Source organism: Oncorhynchus clarkii, chromosome 20 (genome assembly GCF_045791955.1).
Source record: "Oncorhynchus clarkii lewisi isolate Uvic-CL-2024 chromosome 20, UVic_Ocla_1.0, whole genome shotgun sequence".
Lineage (NCBI taxonomy): Eukaryota > Metazoa > Chordata > Actinopteri > Salmoniformes > Salmonidae > Oncorhynchus > Oncorhynchus clarkii.
Genome location: NC_092166.1, coordinates 16,489,309 through 16,507,575, shown reverse-complemented (window position 1 = coordinate 16,507,575; position 18,267 = coordinate 16,489,309). Strand labels below are relative to the sequence as shown.

General features: G+C 44.5%; 1 protein-coding gene across 1 annotated transcript in view; it reads left to right on the top strand.

Annotated features, from left to right (window-relative positions):
• The window catches only part of LOC139376016 (chloride channel protein 2-like), a 118,369-nt gene that overhangs the window by 52,201 nt on the left and 47,901 nt on the right, over positions 1–18,267 (top strand). The gene's annotated exons all lie outside the window — the stretch shown is intronic.

Genomic DNA, 18,267 nt, shown 5'->3' with positions numbered 1-18,267 from the left:
GTTTTGATGTCTTCAATATTATTATACAATGATAAATCTTTCCAGCTGTAGATAGTTTACTTAACTTCATAACGCAACATATTTGGTCGCCAGGCATAATGTCCAATTACAGAGGTTCTGAATCTAAGTGGGAACAATTTCGAAGGTATCTCGAAAAAGCGGGTGTTTTTGACACTCTCACCAATGTGTTGGTGGCCCTATACGAAGAGACAGAGAAACCTAATAATTCTTTGAACTTTCCAAAGCATCACCTTGGTGTTTGTTGCTGGTGTGGAGACAGCAGATGCCGAGGCCCTCCGTTTGGGGCTGTCTGAGCTACAGCAGAAGTTTGATCTGCTCATGGAGGAAACCAAAGAACTCAGAAAGAGGCTTCTGCAGTATGAACCAACACCTGAGGATGGAGCAGCGGAGTAATGTATTTGGTTGAATTTTTATATTTTTTTCACTGTTTGGAAGGGGCGCTTAATGTAAAGCCATAATTTCTTTATAGTGTGTGTGTGTGTGTGTGTGTGTGTGTGTGTGTATGTATGTATGTGTGTATATATATATATATATACTGCTCAAAAAAATAAAGGGAACACTAAAATAACACATCCTAGATCTGAATGAATGAAATATTCTTATTAAATACTTTTTTCTTTACATAGTTGAATGTGCTGACAACAAAATCACACAAAAATTATCAATGGAAATCAAATTTATCAACCCATGGAGGTCTGGATTTGGAGTCACACTCAAAATTAAAGTGGAAAACCACACTACAGGCTGATCCAACTTTGATGTAATGTCCTTAAAACAAGTCAAAATGAGGCTCAGTAGTGTGTGTGGCCTCCACGTGCCTGTATGACCTCCTTACAACGCTTGGGCATGCTCCTGATGAGGTGGCGGATGGCCTCCTGAGGGATCTCCTCCCAGACCTGGACTAAAGCATCCGCCAACTCCTGGACAGTCTGTGGTGCAACGTGGCGTTGGTGGATGGAGCGAGACATGATGTCACAGATGTGCGCAATTGGATTCAGGTCTCGGGAACGGGCGGGCCAGTCCATAGCATCAATGCCTTCCTCTTGCAGGAACTGCTGACACACTCCAGCCACATGAGGTCTAGCATTGACTTGCATTAGGAGGAACCCAGGGCCAACCGCACCAGCATATGGTCTCACAAGGGGTCTGAGGATCTCATCTCGGTACCTAATGGCAGTCAGGCTACCTCTGGCGAGCACATGGAGGGCTGTGTGGCCCCGCAAAGAAATGCCACCCCACACCATGACTGACCCACCGCCAAACCGATCATGCTAGAGGATGTTGCAGGCAGCAGAACGTTCTCCACGGCGTCTCCAGACTGTCACGTCTGTCACGTGCTCAGTGTGAACCTGCTTTCATCTGTGAAGAGCACAGGGCACCAGTGGCGAATTTGCCAATCTTGGTGTTCTCTGGCAAATGCCAAACGTCCTGCATGGTGTTGGGCTGTAAGCACAACCCCCACCTGTGGATGTCGGGCCCTCATACCACCCTCATGGAGTCTGTTTGTTTGAGCAGACACATGCACATTTGTGGCCTGCTGGAGGTCATTTTGCAGGGCTCTGGCAGTGCTCCTCCTTGCACAAAGGCGGAGGTAGCGGTCCTGCTGCTGGGTTGTTGCCCTCCTACGGCCTCCTCCACGTCTCCTGATGTACTGGCCTGTCTCCTAGTAGCGCCTCCATGCTCTGGACACTCCGCTGACAGACACAGCAAACCTTCTTGCCACAGCTCGCATTGATGTGCCATCCTGGATGAGCTGCACTACCTGAGCCACTTGTGTGGGTTGTAGACTCCGTCTCATGCTACCACTAGAGTGAAAGCACCGCCAGCATTCAAAAGTGACCAAAGCATCAGCCAGGAAGCATAGGAACTGAGAAGTGGTCTGCGGTCACCACCTGCAGAACCACTCCTTTATTGGGGGTGTCTTGCTAATTGCCTATAATTTCTACCTGTTGTCTATTCCATTTGCACAACAGCATGTGAAATTTATTGTCAATCAGTGTTGCTTCCTAAGTGGACAGTTTGATTTCACAGAAGTGTGATTGACTTAGAGTTACATTGTGTTGTTTAAGTGTTCCCTTTATTTTTTTGAGCAGTGTGTATATATATATATATCACTTCAATTTTGTTTAAGTAGTAAATGTGGCTTCTGTGTACAGGCACTTCCTTTGTTACCATTATCTCCAATTTAAGTCAATAAATACTCTTGCAGGGGGGAAAAAAACGATTCTACAATGTAGAAATAAAGAAAAAACCTTGAATGAGTAGGTGTGTCCAAACTTTTGACTAGTATTGTGTATATATATTTTTTTAATGTAAATCAAGGACTCTCTTAAATATGAATCTTGTGTACTAGCGATATCTTGCCACGTTCTTGTACATGTTGTACAACAGGAGGAGAGCAGAACCCAGCCATTCTCCCACCTACACCACAATACCTTACCTCTTAGGAGTAGGATGATGAGTTTGTGCCTCTGTTCTGTATATGTGGGTGTGTGTGTAGGAGTATGTGCCTCTGTTCTACTCCAAAATCCAGAGGGTTTTAGAGCCCAGCCTACACACTTCGCAAAAGGCTGAGCGGCTCATCGTGACCGTTAGCTTTAGAGAGCGAGAGTGGGTTAGCTCAAGAGGGAGATCTCGCTAACATGCTAGGCTAATGTGTAATGCAGTGTGACTGACTCATCTCTCACCATCATCGGCCATCTACTGTATTCTAGGGGAGGATAGCTCATAATAATGCCTGGAACAGAGCAAATGGAATGGCATCAAACACCTGGAAACTGTGTTTTATGTATTTGCTACCATTCAGCTAATTCCGTTCCAGCCATTACCATGAGCCTGTCCTCAAATAAGGTGCCACCAACCTACTGTGAGTTACACCCCTACTGTGAGTTACACGGAATCGTGGCTGAATGACGACATGGATATTCAGCTAGCGGGATACACGCTGCACCTGCAAGATAGAACAGCACACTCCGGTAAGACGAGGGGGGGGCGGTCTGTGCATATTTGTAAACAACAGCTGGTGCACGAAATCTAAGGAAGTCTCTAGATTTTGCTCACCTGAAGTGGAGTATATTGGGATAAATTGCAGCCACACTACTTGCCTAGAGAGTTTCAGCTAAACTTTTCGTGGCTGTTTATTTACCACCACAGACAGATGCTGGCCCTAAGACAGCACTCAGTCAGCTGTATAAGGACATAAGCAAACAGGAAACCACTCACCCAGAGGCGGTGCTCCTAGTGGCTGGAGACATTAATGCAGGGAAACTTAAATCAGTTCTACCAAATTTCCATCAACATGTTAAATGTGCAACCAGAGAGAAAAAAATTATAGATCACCTGTACTCCACACACACAGACGCGTACAAAGCTCTCCTTCGCCCTCCATTTGGTAAATCTGACCACAACTCTATCCTCCTAATTCCTGCTTACAAGCAAAAATTAGAGCAGGAAGCACCAGTGACTGTCTATAAAAAAAAGTGGTCAGATGAAGCAGATGCTAAACAGGACTGTTTTGCTATCACAGATTGGAACATGTTCCGGGATTCTTCCGATGGCATTGAGGAATACATCACATCAGTCACTGGCTTTATCAATAAGTGCATTGAGGACGTTGTCCCCACAGTGACTGTACGTAGATGCCCCAACCAGAAGCCATGGATTACAGGTAACATTCGCACTGTGCTAAAGGGTAGAGCTGCCGCTTTCAAGGTGCGGGACTCTAACCCGGAAGCTTACAAGAAATCCTGCGATGAACCATCAAACAGGCAAAGCGTCGATACAGGGCTAAGATTGAATCCTACTACACCGGCTCCGATGCTCGACTTATGTGGCAGGGCTTGCAAACTATTACAGACTACAAAGGGAAGCTGCCCAGTGACACGAGCCTACCAGACGAGCTAAATCACTTCTATGCTCACTTCGAGGCAAGCAACACTGAGGAATACATGAGAGCATTAGCTGTTCCGGATGACTGTGTGATCATGCTCTCTGTAGCCGACGTGAGTAAGACCTTTAAACAGGTCAACATACACAAGGCTGCGGGGCCAGAGGGATTACTAGGACATCTGCGCCGGGCATGTGCTGACCAACTGGCAGGTGTCTTCACTGAGATTTTCAACATGTCCTTGATTGAGTCTGTAATACCAACATGTTTCAAGCAGACCACCATAGTCCCTGTGCCCAAGAACACAAAGGCAACCTGCCTAAATGACTACAGACCCGTAGCACTAAAGTGTAGCCATGAAGTGCTTTGAAATGTTGGTAATGGCTCACATCAACACCATTATCCCAGAAACCCTAGACCCACTTAATTTGCATACTGCCCAAACAGATCCACAGATGATGCAATCTGTGCAATATTGCACTCCACACTGCCCTTTCCCACCTGGACAAAAGGAACACTTATGTGAGAATGCTGTTAATTGACTACAGCTCAGCGTTCAACACCATAGTACACTCAAAGCTCATCACTAAGCTAAGGATCCTGGGACTAAACACCTACCTCTGCAACTGGATCCTGGACTTCCTGACGGGCCACCCCCAGGTGGTGAGGGTAGGTAGCATCAGCTCAGCTCAGCATCAGCTCAGTCCCTTCTGTACTCCCTGTTCACACACGACTGCATGGCCAGGCACGACTCCAATACCATCATTAAGTTTGCAGACGACACAATAGTGGTATGCCTGATCACCGACCATGACAATAGGGAGGAGGTCAGAGATCTGGCCGGGTGGTGCCAGAATAACAACCTATCCCTCAACGTAACCAAGACTAAGGAGATGTTTGTGGATTACAGGAAAAGGAGGACTGAGCACGCCCCCATTCTCATCGACGGGGCTGTAGTGGAGCAGGTTGTTCCTTGGTGTCCACATCAACAACAAACTAGAATGGTCCAAACACACCAAGACAGTTGTGAAGAGGGCACGACAAAGCCTATTCCCCCCCAGGAGACTAAAACGATTTGGCATGGGTCCTGAGATCCTCAAAAGGTTCTACAGCTGCAACATCCAGAGCATCCTGACTGATTGCATCACTGTCTGGTACGGCAATTGCTCGGCCTCTGACCGCAAGGCACTACAGAAGGTAGTGCGTACTGCCCAGTACATCACCAGGGCTAAGCTGCCTTCCATCCAGGACCTCTACACCAGGCAGTGTCAGAGTAAGGCCCTAAAAATTGTCAAAGACCCCAGCCACCCCAGTCATAGACTGTTCTCTCTACTCTCTCTACTACCTCTCTACTGGCGGTACCAGAGTGCCAAGTCTAGGTCAAAAAGGCTTCTCAACAGTTATTACCCCCAAGCCATAAGATTCCTGAACATGTAATCAAATGGCTACCCAGATTATTTGCATTGTGTGCCACCCCCAACCCCTCTTTTTACGCTAATGCTACTCTCTGTTTACCGTATATGCATAGTCACTTTAACTATACATTCATGTACATACTACCTCAATTGGGCCGACCAACCAGTGCTCCCGGACATTGGTTAACCGGGCTATCTGCATTGTGTCCCACCCACCACCCGCCAACCCCTCTTTTACGCTACTGCTACTCTCTGTTCACCATATCTACATGTACATACTACCTCAAACAGCCTGACTAACCGGTGTCTGTATGTAGCCTCACTACTTTTATAGCATCGCTACTGTTTATAGCCTGTCTTTTTACTGTTGTTTTATTTCTTTACCTACCTATTGTTCACCTAATACCTTTTTGCACTATTGGTTAGAGCCTGTAAGTAAGGATTTCACTGTAAGGTCTACTACACCTGTTGTATTCGGCGCACTTGACAAATAAACTTTGATTTGATTTGGAATGGAATGAACTCTACAAGATGTCTCATGTTGATATCCCGTTCAAAGGCACTTAAATCTTTGGCACCTTCAGAACGGCACACACAGTCCATGTCTCAATTGTCTCAAGGCTTAAAAATCATTCTTTAACCTGTCTCCTCCCCTTCATCTACACTGATTGAAGTGGATTTAACAAGTGACATCAATAAGGGATCATAGTTTTCACCTGGATTCACTTGGTCAGTCCATGTCATGGAAAGAGCAGGGGTTCATAATGTTTTGTACACTCAGCGTCGGTCAACGCTGTCAGTTCGGTGGTGGTGCACTCATAGGAGAGGTCATTGGATCACAGTGATCACTCACTCATTACACAGGACAGTAAATATGAGTGGTCATATTGAGGGCATTAGACAGGTCAGTAAATATGAGTGCTCTTACTTGAGGTTAATACATAGGTTAGTAAATATGAGTGGTCATTAGGTTGGTAAATATGAGTGGTCATGTTGAGGTCATTAGACAGGTCAGTAAATGTGAGTGGTCATATTGAGGTCATTACACAGGTCAGTAAATATGAGTGGTCATATTGAGGTCATTAGACAGGTCAGTAAATATCAGTGGTCCTATTGAGGTCATTACACAGGTCAGTAAATATCAGTGGTCATATTGAGGGCATTAGACAGGTCAGTAAATATGAGTGGTCATATTGAGGTCATTACACAGGTCAGTAAATATGAGTGGTCATATTCTTGGAGATTTTGTTTGAGATGTGGCAGTGCCTTGTCATAAAATAGGCTTTTCCCATTTTGTGCACTGCTTGCTAGTGACTGTTCTGCTGAGGGAGATTACACTCACTTTTGTTTTGATATCTTTGGCCTAAATATCATTGTATAATTTACAGTATGTTTGTACGATTCATATTCCGAAACAGAATAAGCAATTCATTACACAGTGTATCTGGCAGACTGTCTGTTTTGGCTTTTGGGTTGAGAAGAAGACTGAAGACTGTCACACTACTGTGGCTGCGAATATAAGGAGAGCCAAGTTGCCCAGGCAGAGGAGAGCCAAGCACCGGGCAGAGGGCCACCCACCACATGCCAAACTAGTGTGTGTGTGTGTGTGTGTGTGTGTGTGTGTGTGTACAGTATGCCTGTGTCCAGTGGCGGTTCTAGCTTGTATGGCTCCCTGGGCCCACCCTTCACCCCCCCCTGGAAAAAAAAAACAATTTTTTATTCAGACATTGGAACAACACTAATAAATAATCATAACATTTAAAACTATATAAATATATAAATATACAAATATATACAAAAATAAGACTCAAATATCAAAAAGAAGTAACAAAGACACTTGAGCATCAATACATTACCCATCCCCCAAGACTCAAGACTAAACAAATTCAGCTTGGTGGTGTGCAGACTGGTTTTCTATTATTTTTAACCATCAATCAATCAAATGTATTTATAAAGCCCTTCTTACATCAGCTGATGTCACAAAGTGCTGTACAGAAACCCAGCCTAAAACCCCAAACAGCAAACAATGCAGGTGTAGTAGAACAATTTTGCATAAACCAGAAAAAAATGCAACAGTATGTAAGTTAAACTTTTTACTAATTGCATTAGTACTGTACAAAGTTAGAGGTGCGCTATTTGATAGTTCCCCCACTCCCCCAACCTCGGGCTTCCAGTGGGGAGACCGGAGGTCAACCTAACCCCGTCCCCCTACCCATCTCATACTTCTGATTGGGAGACTTTCCCAGGCAATAGACTGTCTAGCTCACAAACTAGAATCAGGGCGCCCACGGAAGGTCATGTGGTCTGATGAGACAAAAATAGAGCTTTTTGGTCTGAACTCCACTCGCCGTGTTTGGAGGAAGTAGAAGGATGAGTACAACCCCAAGAACACCATCCCAACCGTGAAGCATGGAGGTGGAAACATCATTCTTTGGGGATGCTTTTCTGCAAAGGGGACAGGATGACTGCACCGTATTGAGGGGAGGATGGATGGGGCCATGTATCGCGAGATCTTGGCCAACAACCTCCTTCCCTCAGTAAGAGCATTGAAGATGGGTCGTGGCTGGGTCTTCTAGCATGACAACGACCCGAAACACACAGCCAGGGCAACTAAGGAGTGGCTCCGTAAGAAGCATCTCAAGGTCCTGAAGTGGCCTAGCCAGTCTCCAGACCTGAACCCAATAGAACATCTTTGTAGGGAGCTGAAAGTCCATATTGCCCAGTGACCGCCCCGAAATCTGAAGGATCTGGAGAAGGTCTGTATGGAGGAGTGGGCCAAAATCCCTCCTGCAGTGTGTGCAAACCTGGTCAAGAACTACAGGAAACGTATGATCTCTGTAATTGCAAACAAAGGTCTCTGTACCAAATATTAAGTTCTGCTTTTCTGATGTATCAAATACTTATGTCATGCAATAAAATGCAAATGAATTACTTAAAAATCATACAATGCGATTTTCTGGATTTTTGTTTTAGATTCTGTCTCTCGCAGTTGAAGTGTACCTATGATAAAAATTACAGACCTCTACATGCTTTGTAAGTAGGAAAACCTGCAAAATCGGCAGTATATCAAATACTTGTTCTCCCCACTGTATGTAAATGTGATTTTATTTTTTATAAATTTGCAAAAAAAATCCTAAAACCCGTTTTTGCTTTGTCATTATGAGATACTGTGTGTAGATTTGATTTTTTAAAAAGTAGAATAAGGCTGTAACGTAACAAAATGTGGAAAAAGTCAAGGGGTCTGAATACTTTCCGAAGGCACTGTCGGCACTACCTCTGCTGAGGACTTTCAGTGCTGTCAGAAAGTATTCACAAAAGTTGTGTTAGTCTGAATTAAAAATGCAGATTTTTTTTTTATGTCAAAGTGGAATCATATTTTTTCCAAATTATTTAAATATTAAAAGCTGAAATGTCCTGAGTCTAAGTATTCAACCTCTTTGTTATAGCAAGCCTAAACAAGTTCAGGAGTAAAAATGTGCTTAACAAGTCACGTAAATTGCATGGACTAACTCTGTGTATGTGTAGCTAGCTTTTGAGGTGGCGCGACCGGCTAAGACTCTTGAGGGAGGACAGTCACTTGTGTTTGTGAGCATGACGTCCTTTTTACATGCAATAATAGTGTTTAACAGGATTTTTGAGTGACTACCTCATCTCTGTACTCCGAACATACTTATTTTACACCATCATTTTCAAATAAATTCATAAAAAAATCCTACAATGTGATTTTCAGGATTTTTTTTTTCTCATTTTGTCTGTCATAGTTGAAGTGTACCTATGATGAAAACTACAGGCCTCTCTCATCTTTGTAAGTGGGAGAACTTGCACAATTGGTGGCTGACTAAATACTTTTTTGCCCCACTGTACCTACAGTGAAGCCGCTCAACAACTACATCATACCAGTCATCCAACAGACTCCCAAATCAAAATCAAATCAAATTTATTTATATAGCCCTTCGTACATCAGCTGATATCTCAAAGTGCTGTACAGAAACCCAGCCTAAAACCCCAAACAGCAAGCAATGCAGGTGTAGAAGCACGGTGGCTAGGAAAAACTCCCTAGAAAGGCCAAAACCTAGGAAGAAACCTAGAGAGGAACCAGGCTATGTGGGGTGGCCAGTCCTCTTCTGGCTGTGCCGGGTGGAGATTATAACAGAACATGGTCAAGATGTTCAAATGTTCATAAATGACCAGCATGGTCAAATAATAATAAGGCAGAACAGTTGAAACTGGAGCAGCAGCACAGTCAGGTGGACTGGGGACAGCAAGGAGTCATCATGTCAGGTATTCCTGGGGCATGGTCCTAGGGCTCAGGTCCTCCGAGAGAGAGAAAGAAAGAGAGAATTAGTGAGAGCATATGTGGGATGGCCAGTCCTCTTCTGGCTGTGCCGGGTGGAGATTATAACAGAACATGGCCAAGATGTTCAAATGTTCATAAATGACCAGCATGGTCGAATAATAATAAGGCAGAACAGTTTAAACTGGAGCAGCAGCACGGTCAGGTGGACTGGGGACAGCAAGGAGTCATCATGTCAGGTAGTCCTGGGGCATGGTCCTAGGGCTCAGGTCCTCCGAGAGAGAGAAAGAGAGAAGGAGAGAATTAGAGAACGCACACTTAGATTCACACAGGACACCGAATAGGACAGGAGAAGTACTCCAGATATAACACACTGACCCTAGCCCCCCGACACATAAACTACTGCAGCATAAATACTGGAGGCTGAGACAGGAGGGGTCAGGAGACACTGTGGCCCCATCCGAGGACACCCCCGGACAGGGCCAAACAGGAAGGATATAACCCCATCCACTTTGCCAAAGCACAGCCCCCACACCACTAGAGGGATATCTTCAACCACCAACTTACCATCCTGAGACAAGGCTGAGTATAGCCCACAAAGACCTCCGCCACGGCACAACCCAAGGGGGGCGGGCACCAACCCAGACAGGATGACCACATCAGTGAATCAACCCACTCAGGTGACCCACTCCCACACAATAGTTGTCCCTCGATCATTCCAGACCCCTCCCACAGTCCCCCCCCCCAGAAGAAAAATAAAAAATACAATTAATTCCATTCCCAACCCCCAAGAACCCCCCAATGGACCAACAACCAAGAGAATGAACTAAAGAGAAAAAAGAAAGACAGAAGAAAACAGCAAACAATGCAAAAAAAAATTATTAATAATAAAACAAAAAATTAAACAAAGAACATCAAGGACAACTAAAATCATAACAGCAATGCCAACTGTATATGTTTGTGTGCATGTCTGGCACTATTACATGTATGTGTGTGTTCTTGTATGCGTTTCTTTGCATGAGTGTGTATATGCACAGCATCAGCCAAACTTTGTTTAATTTTTACTTAAAAAAAAAAACTTTGACCATCATTCTATCTCTCGCACAGAAACTCCACTCCCACTTGTCTCCAATTCCACATCCCAAAACTCAGCTTCCCTCAGCCCATCCCATCTATCTCTGCTGGCCACCCACTTCGGGTTTCTACGCAACACATATCTTTCAACTATGCTGTGATGTTTAACATGCAGTTTCAATCTATCTAATCGAATAGAATCCACAGATTGAGAGTTGACGATAAATACTTTTACTAAGAGTATTAGTATATTAGTAATTGACTGACCCGGTCTCTCCAGATCTCCCAACAGTACTATTTCTAGGGTCAATTTTAGATCAATGCTATGCATTTTCAGCCATTCCTGAACCTGAGACCAGAAACAGGCTACCTGAGGGCAATACCAAAATAAATGGTCTATTGATTCTGTATCCTCACAACAAAATCTGCAGAGCTTCGATGATTTTATGCCTCAAATATTCAACATTTTGTTGGTGGCAAGAATTCTAAATAATAACTTTAGCTGAAAAACAAAGGTCTTGAATCTTGTGTTGTTATACTGTATATATCAACTCAAGCACCATGGAATCGGTACATCAAAAATCTCTTCCCAACTATTTTGCAATCTGTATGGCACAGTTGTCAACATCCTGGTCCTCAAATGAAACTGGTATACTTTCCTATTTATGCTATTTTTATTCCTCCGCCAGTTTTGATCCTTTATATTGGGCAGTTCCCTAGCTCCTCCCGCTGCCACCTGCCTCCTCCATTTTTAGGATAATGCTGTAATCATTTGGTTGTACTCGTGGATTGAGCAGACCTTCCCGTACAATTCGGATAACTCAATGAAGGACATAACTCTACCATTCCAATTTACAATATAATTTAATAACAAAATACCATTTTCAATAATGTAATTAATAATTTCCCATAAATACAGGTATTTTATCAACCAGAACATTTTAGTTCAGCCATAATATTTGTTCTATCTTTTCAGGGGGGTGAAATTGAAATTGTAGCCAGCTCTGCAATGCTTGTTTGAAAAAGAGATTCTTCAGAAAAAAGTATAATTTTCAATGAATGGAAAATGAGACATGACAATCTGCACAAGGGCAAAAAGGCAATTTTTAAACAATGGATGAGCTTTTCTTAGTAATCTACTTGAGAACCATTTAGGGTTCAAGTAAAACTTTTGAATGAGTGAAGCTTTTAGAAAGAGGTTTAGTGCTTTTATATTTAATAATCTCAACCCACCCAATTCACATTCATTATATTGATAGGCACTCTTTATTTTTATTGATAGGCACTCTTTATTGGTTTGGCGTCCCAGATAAAGCAAAATATTTTTTGCTCATATGATCTGAAAAACAAATTGTCAGGAGTATGCAGCACCATAAGTAAATGAGTAAACTGAGATTTGACTAAGGAGTTAATCAGGGCAATTTTTCAATAAATAGTCAGGTCCATGGTTGCAGGCTCTTGTCTATTTTACAAGTTTTCTATTGAAAATCATTGTGGAGAGCTTATTTGTATCTTTTGTGATATGAATTCACAAGTATGTCTACTTCACCATCAGCCCATTTTATAGGTAAACTGCAGGGTAATGTAAAAGTTTATTTTTTAAAGATCCAATATGTAATATTGTACACTTTGGTTTTAGTCCAGAGAGTACAGAAAAGTTATCTAGATCTTCAATGAGACATTGCAGGGATCTAGCTTGTGGACTTAATATAAAACATGAGTCATCGGCACTCATTGGTACATCTTTGTTATCTATTCCCCTAATGTTGTTATTGGATCTGATTTTAATAGCTAGCATTTCGATGCCATAACGAATAGATATGGTGACAGCGGACACCCTTGTTTAACTCCTCTTGATAATTCAAAACTCGGAGAAGAAGCCGTTATTTACTATTTTACACCTGGGGTTTCTATACATTCTTTTTACCCATTTTATAATAGAATTACCGAAATTGAAAAAAGTCATTTATAAATAAAATCCAGTCTTACTTTATCAAATGCCTTTTCAAAATCCACTATAAATACCAGGCCTGGCTTAGATGTTTCATGATGTTCTATTATTTCTAGTAGTTGTCGTATATCTTCTCCAATGTATCGTCCATGTAAAAAACCTGTCTGATCAGGATGAACAATACCTGGTAAAACCCTTTTAATTGTGCTGGAGTTAATTTAACTGGAGTGCTATGCATTTCACAAGTATTTTTCCATCACAACATTGAAGTGTAAGGGGCCTCCAGTTTTTTAGATAGAAGGGATCTTTATATTTGCCATCTGGGTCATGTTTTAATAGAGAAATCAGACCTTCCTGCTAAGTACCTGACAGACTACCATTAGTTAAAACTAACAATGGAGCTTTTAGTATATCAAAAAAGGCTTGATATACCTCTACCGGTATGCCATCAAGCCCTGGGGTTTTTCCAGACTGAAACGATTTAACAGCCTCAAAAAGCTATTTCTCTAATCTGGCCTTCGCACTGATCTTTCTGTACATTTGTTAATTTTACATTTTTATTTGGAAATAATTCCTTACCGTAATCTTCATTCAGTGGGAGAGGATGAGTCGGAAAAGAAAACATCTGTCTAAAATAATTTAGCTTCCTCTTTTAAAAATATAATTCGGAGAACCATAGATGACTCAGTCTTTAGTAACGAGTTTCTGCAAATTATTTTCGTTAGCGTTCCAGTATTGGAGATTCAGGAAGAGTTTTGTGCATTGTTCTCCATATTCCATCCAGTTTGCTTAATTTTTGTAATAGATTACATTAGATAGATAATAGATAAGTTCCTCAAGTTCTTTTTCCTCCTCTTTTGTATCCAATAGGCACCGAAGGGGAGGCAGATTCAAGGTCAGGGCAGGCAGAATGATCAGGCAGGCGGAAAAGTAGTCCAGAGTCAGGCAGTGGTCAAAACCGGGAAGACTGGCAAAAGAGAATAGAAAAGGAGTACGGGAAAAACCACGCTGGTTGACTTGACTAATCATACAAGACGCACTGGCACAGAGAGACAGGAAACACAGGGATAAATACACTGGGGAACATAAGCGACACCTGGAGGGGGTGGAGACAATCACAGGGACAGGTGAAACAGATCAGAGCGTGACATCCATAATATTTGTGATTTCCTTAAGGGCATGGTGATGATAGTTTGTAGAGTGATTACCTTTACGGTCCATTGAGGTACTTAACACTGTGTTATAGTCTCCTACCATAATGATTTGATAATCATTTGTTGCCTGTAAGTTCAATAAATTGGTATAATCATTTAAGGATGTAGTGTTTCCTGTAAACAGTATATGTTATCTTCCCCTTGCTTGTTGTAAACATATATAAACTTGTAGACAAATACATAAAAAAGATAGACAAACAAACATATTAAAATATAAAACAGTTCTAGACAATAGAGGGAGAGAGAGAAGAGAAGAGAGAGTGAGAGAAGAGAGCGAGATCAGGTGTGTGTGTGTGTGTATGTATAAGTCCGTATGTGTAAGCGAGCATGTAATTGAGTACGTGTGTGTTCATATCCCCTTAATAGTGTTCAGATATTTTTACAGTTCCCATACTTTCTTTTTTTCGTAACCTGAAGTTCCTGTAGAATTTTGTACAGCCATGGTGTTATGGAGCTGTCTCAGAATAGCTGTCCATCTATAAAGAGTTTGTCCACAATGAGAAAGGAACACTTACCCGTGTCCCTTTTTGTTGCCTTTGTACTAGATAGAGTCTCTTACGACGTTCGTTTATCTCCCTTGGAAATTGGTCATTGAGACTGAATTTGGTCCCTTTAAGCTCCCTTCCCCTGCTTTAGATCAGCTCCTTTTGTTGGTAGTGTTCAAATTTTGCAATGATCGGTCGGGGACCCTTGGTCTTGTCACTCCGAGCTCCAAGTCTGTGTGCTCGGTGGAAAGCCACCTTGTTTACAGTCTCTATAGGAAGTTTTAATGAGGATTTCATGAAATCTCTGATCGCGCCCTCTGGATTATTGGATGCGTTCTCAGGAATCCCAGAAAAAATAGATTTTCATGCATGCTACTACTAGTGAAGTCTAGTAGCGACTCCTTCATCACCCTGTTTTCCCTGAGTAGACAATCCATGTTGGAATCTTGGATTTTTACCTTGGCTGTTGGTGCCTTGTTTTCTCCTTGGAGCGTAAGAATTTCATTCTGGCTGAACTCCAAACTCCCCCTCAGCCCTGCTACCTCCTCACACAACTTTTCCAGTGTCGCATGGGTTCCAGCCAGAGCACTAGCCGCTACTTCAACGGTAAGTAAATTGTCTGTGTCTGTAGATAAATCTGTTTTTCTTTTTTTGTCGGGTTGAAGATATTTTGTGAAGTAGTCAGATCTTTCCATGATGGAGTATGTTGCTCCTCCATAGCGTGAAGCTGTTGGTACTCGTCGATTTCCCTCAGGATCTCCTTAGTATACAGGTTGGCTCTTTACTGCAACCAGATGTTTTACGAAAAGATAACAATGAGTCCCCAATAAATGCTTTAAATTGCACTAACGGCATCATCAAGATGAAATGTTGCACACATGTGGTTACCTATAGAATTTCCTGAGTTCTCCCCACATTGCCAGCATAAGGGGCTAGTAGATTCAGGCGCAGCTGGGAACTTTATTGACTGCTCCTTGGCACATAGATTAGGGATCCCTATTGTTCCTGTTGATGTTCCCTTCCCTGTACATGCCTTAGATAGTCATCCTTTGGGGTCGGGGCTAATTAGGGAGGTCACAGCTCCCATTGCTATGAGAACGCAGGGGGGTCACGAGGAGAGAATTAATCTCTTCCTGATCAACTCTCCTGCGTTTTCTGTTGTGTTGGGCCTTCCCTGGTTGGCCTCTCATGATCCTATTATTTCGTGGCAACAGAGGGCTCTCAAGGGATGGTCCTGTCAGTGTTCAGGGAGGTGTGTAGGTGTTTCCTTAGGTGCCACTACGGTGGAAAGTCCAAACCAGGTTTCCACCATGCACATTCCCCCCGAATATGCCGATTTGGCACTCGCCTTCTGTAAAAAGAAGCCGACTCAATTACCACCCCATCGACAGGGGGATTGTGCGATAAATCTCCTGGTAGGCGCTGCACTTCCCAGGAGTCACGTGTATCCTCTGTCACAGGAGGAGACAGCGACTATGGAAACATATGTCGCCGAATCTCTGGGACAGGGATACATTCGGCCTTCCACTTTACCTGTCTCCCCGAGTTTCTTTTTTGTGAAGAAGAAGGATGGAGGTTTACGCCCGTGTATTGACTATCGAGGTTTAAATCAGATTACGGTAAAATACAGTTACCCGCTACCTCTCATCGCCAGTAAGACAGAGTCATTGTACGGGGCGCGCTTCTTCACAAAATTGGACCTCAGGAGCGCTTACAACCTGGTGCGTATCCGAGGGTGGATGAGTGGAATACGGCATTTAGTACCACTTCTTGGCACTATGAGTACCTCGGCATGCCATATGGGTTAATGAATGCTCCATCAGTCTTCCAATCCTTTGTGGATGAGATTTTCAGGGACCTGCACTGACAGGGTGTAGTGGTGTATATAGATGACATTCTAATATACTCCACTACTCGCGCCGAGCATGTGTCCCTTGTGCGCAGGGTGCTTGGTCGACTGTTGGAACATGACCTATACGTCAAGGCGGGTGAATTGTCTGTTCTTCCAACAGTCCATCTCCTTCCTAGGGTACTGCTTTTCCGCGTCAGGGGAAATTGGCCGACTCCAACCACGGTAAAAGAGGTGCAGCGGTTCTTAGGGTTTGCCAACTACTACCGGAGGCTTATCGAGGGTTTTGGTCAGGGAGTGGCTCCCATTACCTCCTTGCTGAAGTGGGGACCGGTGCGACTGCAGTGGTCAGCTGGGGCGGACAGGGCTTTTGGTCACCTGAAGGCTCTGTTTACCTCGGCTCCCGTACTGGCTCATCCTGATCCCTCCTTGGCATTCATAGTAGAGGTGGACACGTCCGAGGCTGGGATAGGAGTTGTGCTGTCTCAGCGCTCGGGTATGCCACCGAAGCGAAACTATGATGTGGAGGACTGGGAGCTGTTGGCTGTTGTCAAGGCTCTGAAGGCGTGGAGGCATTGGCTTGAGGGGGCTAAACACCCTTTCCTCATTTGGACTGACCACCACAATCTGGAGTACATCCGGGCGGCGAGGAGAATGAACCCTCGCCAGGCGAGGTGGGCCATGTTTTTCACCCGCTTTGTTTTCACCCTATCCCATGAACCAGGTTCCCAGAACGTGAAGGCAGCACTGTCCCGGCTGTATGATACAGAGGAGCGGTCCACGGATCCCACTCTCATAATACCGGCTTCTTGCCTGGTGCCACCGGTGGTATGGGAGGTGGACATAGAGCGGGCATCACGTGCAGAGCCCACTCCCCCTGAGTGTCCAGTTGGGCATCTGTACGTTCCGTTTGATGTCCGCGATCGTTTGATCTGTTGGGCTCACACGTCACCCTCCTCTGGTCATCCTGGCATTGCCTTGCTGGGAAGTCCTGGTGGCCCACTTTAGCTAAGGACGTGAGGGTTTATGTTTCCTCCTGTTCGGTATACGCACAGTGCAAGGCACCTAGACATCTGCCCAGAGGGAAATGACAACCCCTTCCTGTTCCACAACGACCGTGGTCACACCTATTGGTGGATTTCGTGACGGACCTTCCCCCGTCACGGGGTAACAACACGAATCTGGTCGTTGTGGATCGGTTTTCTAAGTCCTGCCGTCTCCTTCCTTTGCCCGGTCTCCCTACGGCTCTACAAACTACGGAGGCCCTGTTCACCCACGTATTCTGCACTACGGGGTGCCTGAGGATATAGTTTCTGATCGGGGTCCCAAATTCACGTCTAGAGTCTGGAGGGTGTTTATGGAACGCTTGGGGGTCTCGGTTAGCCTTACCTCAGGTTTCCACCCCGAGAGTAACGGGCAGGTGGAAAGAGTCAACCGGGATGTGGGTACGTTTCTGCGGTCCTATTGCCAGGACCGGCCGGGGGAGTGGGCGGTTTACATCCCCTGGGCGGTGATGGCCCAAAACTCCCTCCACCACTCCTCTACCAACCTATCACCGTTTCAGTGTGTGCTGGGTTATCAGCCGGTCCTGGCACCATGGCATCAGAGCCAGATCGAGGCTCCTGTGGTTGGATGAATGGTTTCGGCACTCGGAGGAGATATGGAACGCTGCCCATGTGCGGCTACAACGGGCCGTCAGGAGGCAAAAGGCGAGTGCCGACCGCCACCGCAGTGAGGCCCCGGTGTATGCACCGGGGGATCGGGTCTGGTTCTCGACCCGAAACCTGCCCCTTCACCTGCCCTGCTGGAAGCTGGGTCCGCGGTTTGTGGGGCCATTTAAAGTCATGAGGAGACTGAATGAGGTTTGTTATAGGTTACAACTCCCCCCTGATTATTGTATTAATCCCTCATTCCATGTGTCTCTCCTCAGGCCGGTGGTGGCTGGTCCGCTCCAGCAGTCTGAGGTGCGGGAGGTTCCTCCGCCCCCTCTGGACATCGAGGGGTCCCGGTGTATACCGTACGAGCCATCATGGACTCAAGGTGTCGGGCGAGGGGCCTTCAGTACCTCGTGGAGTGGG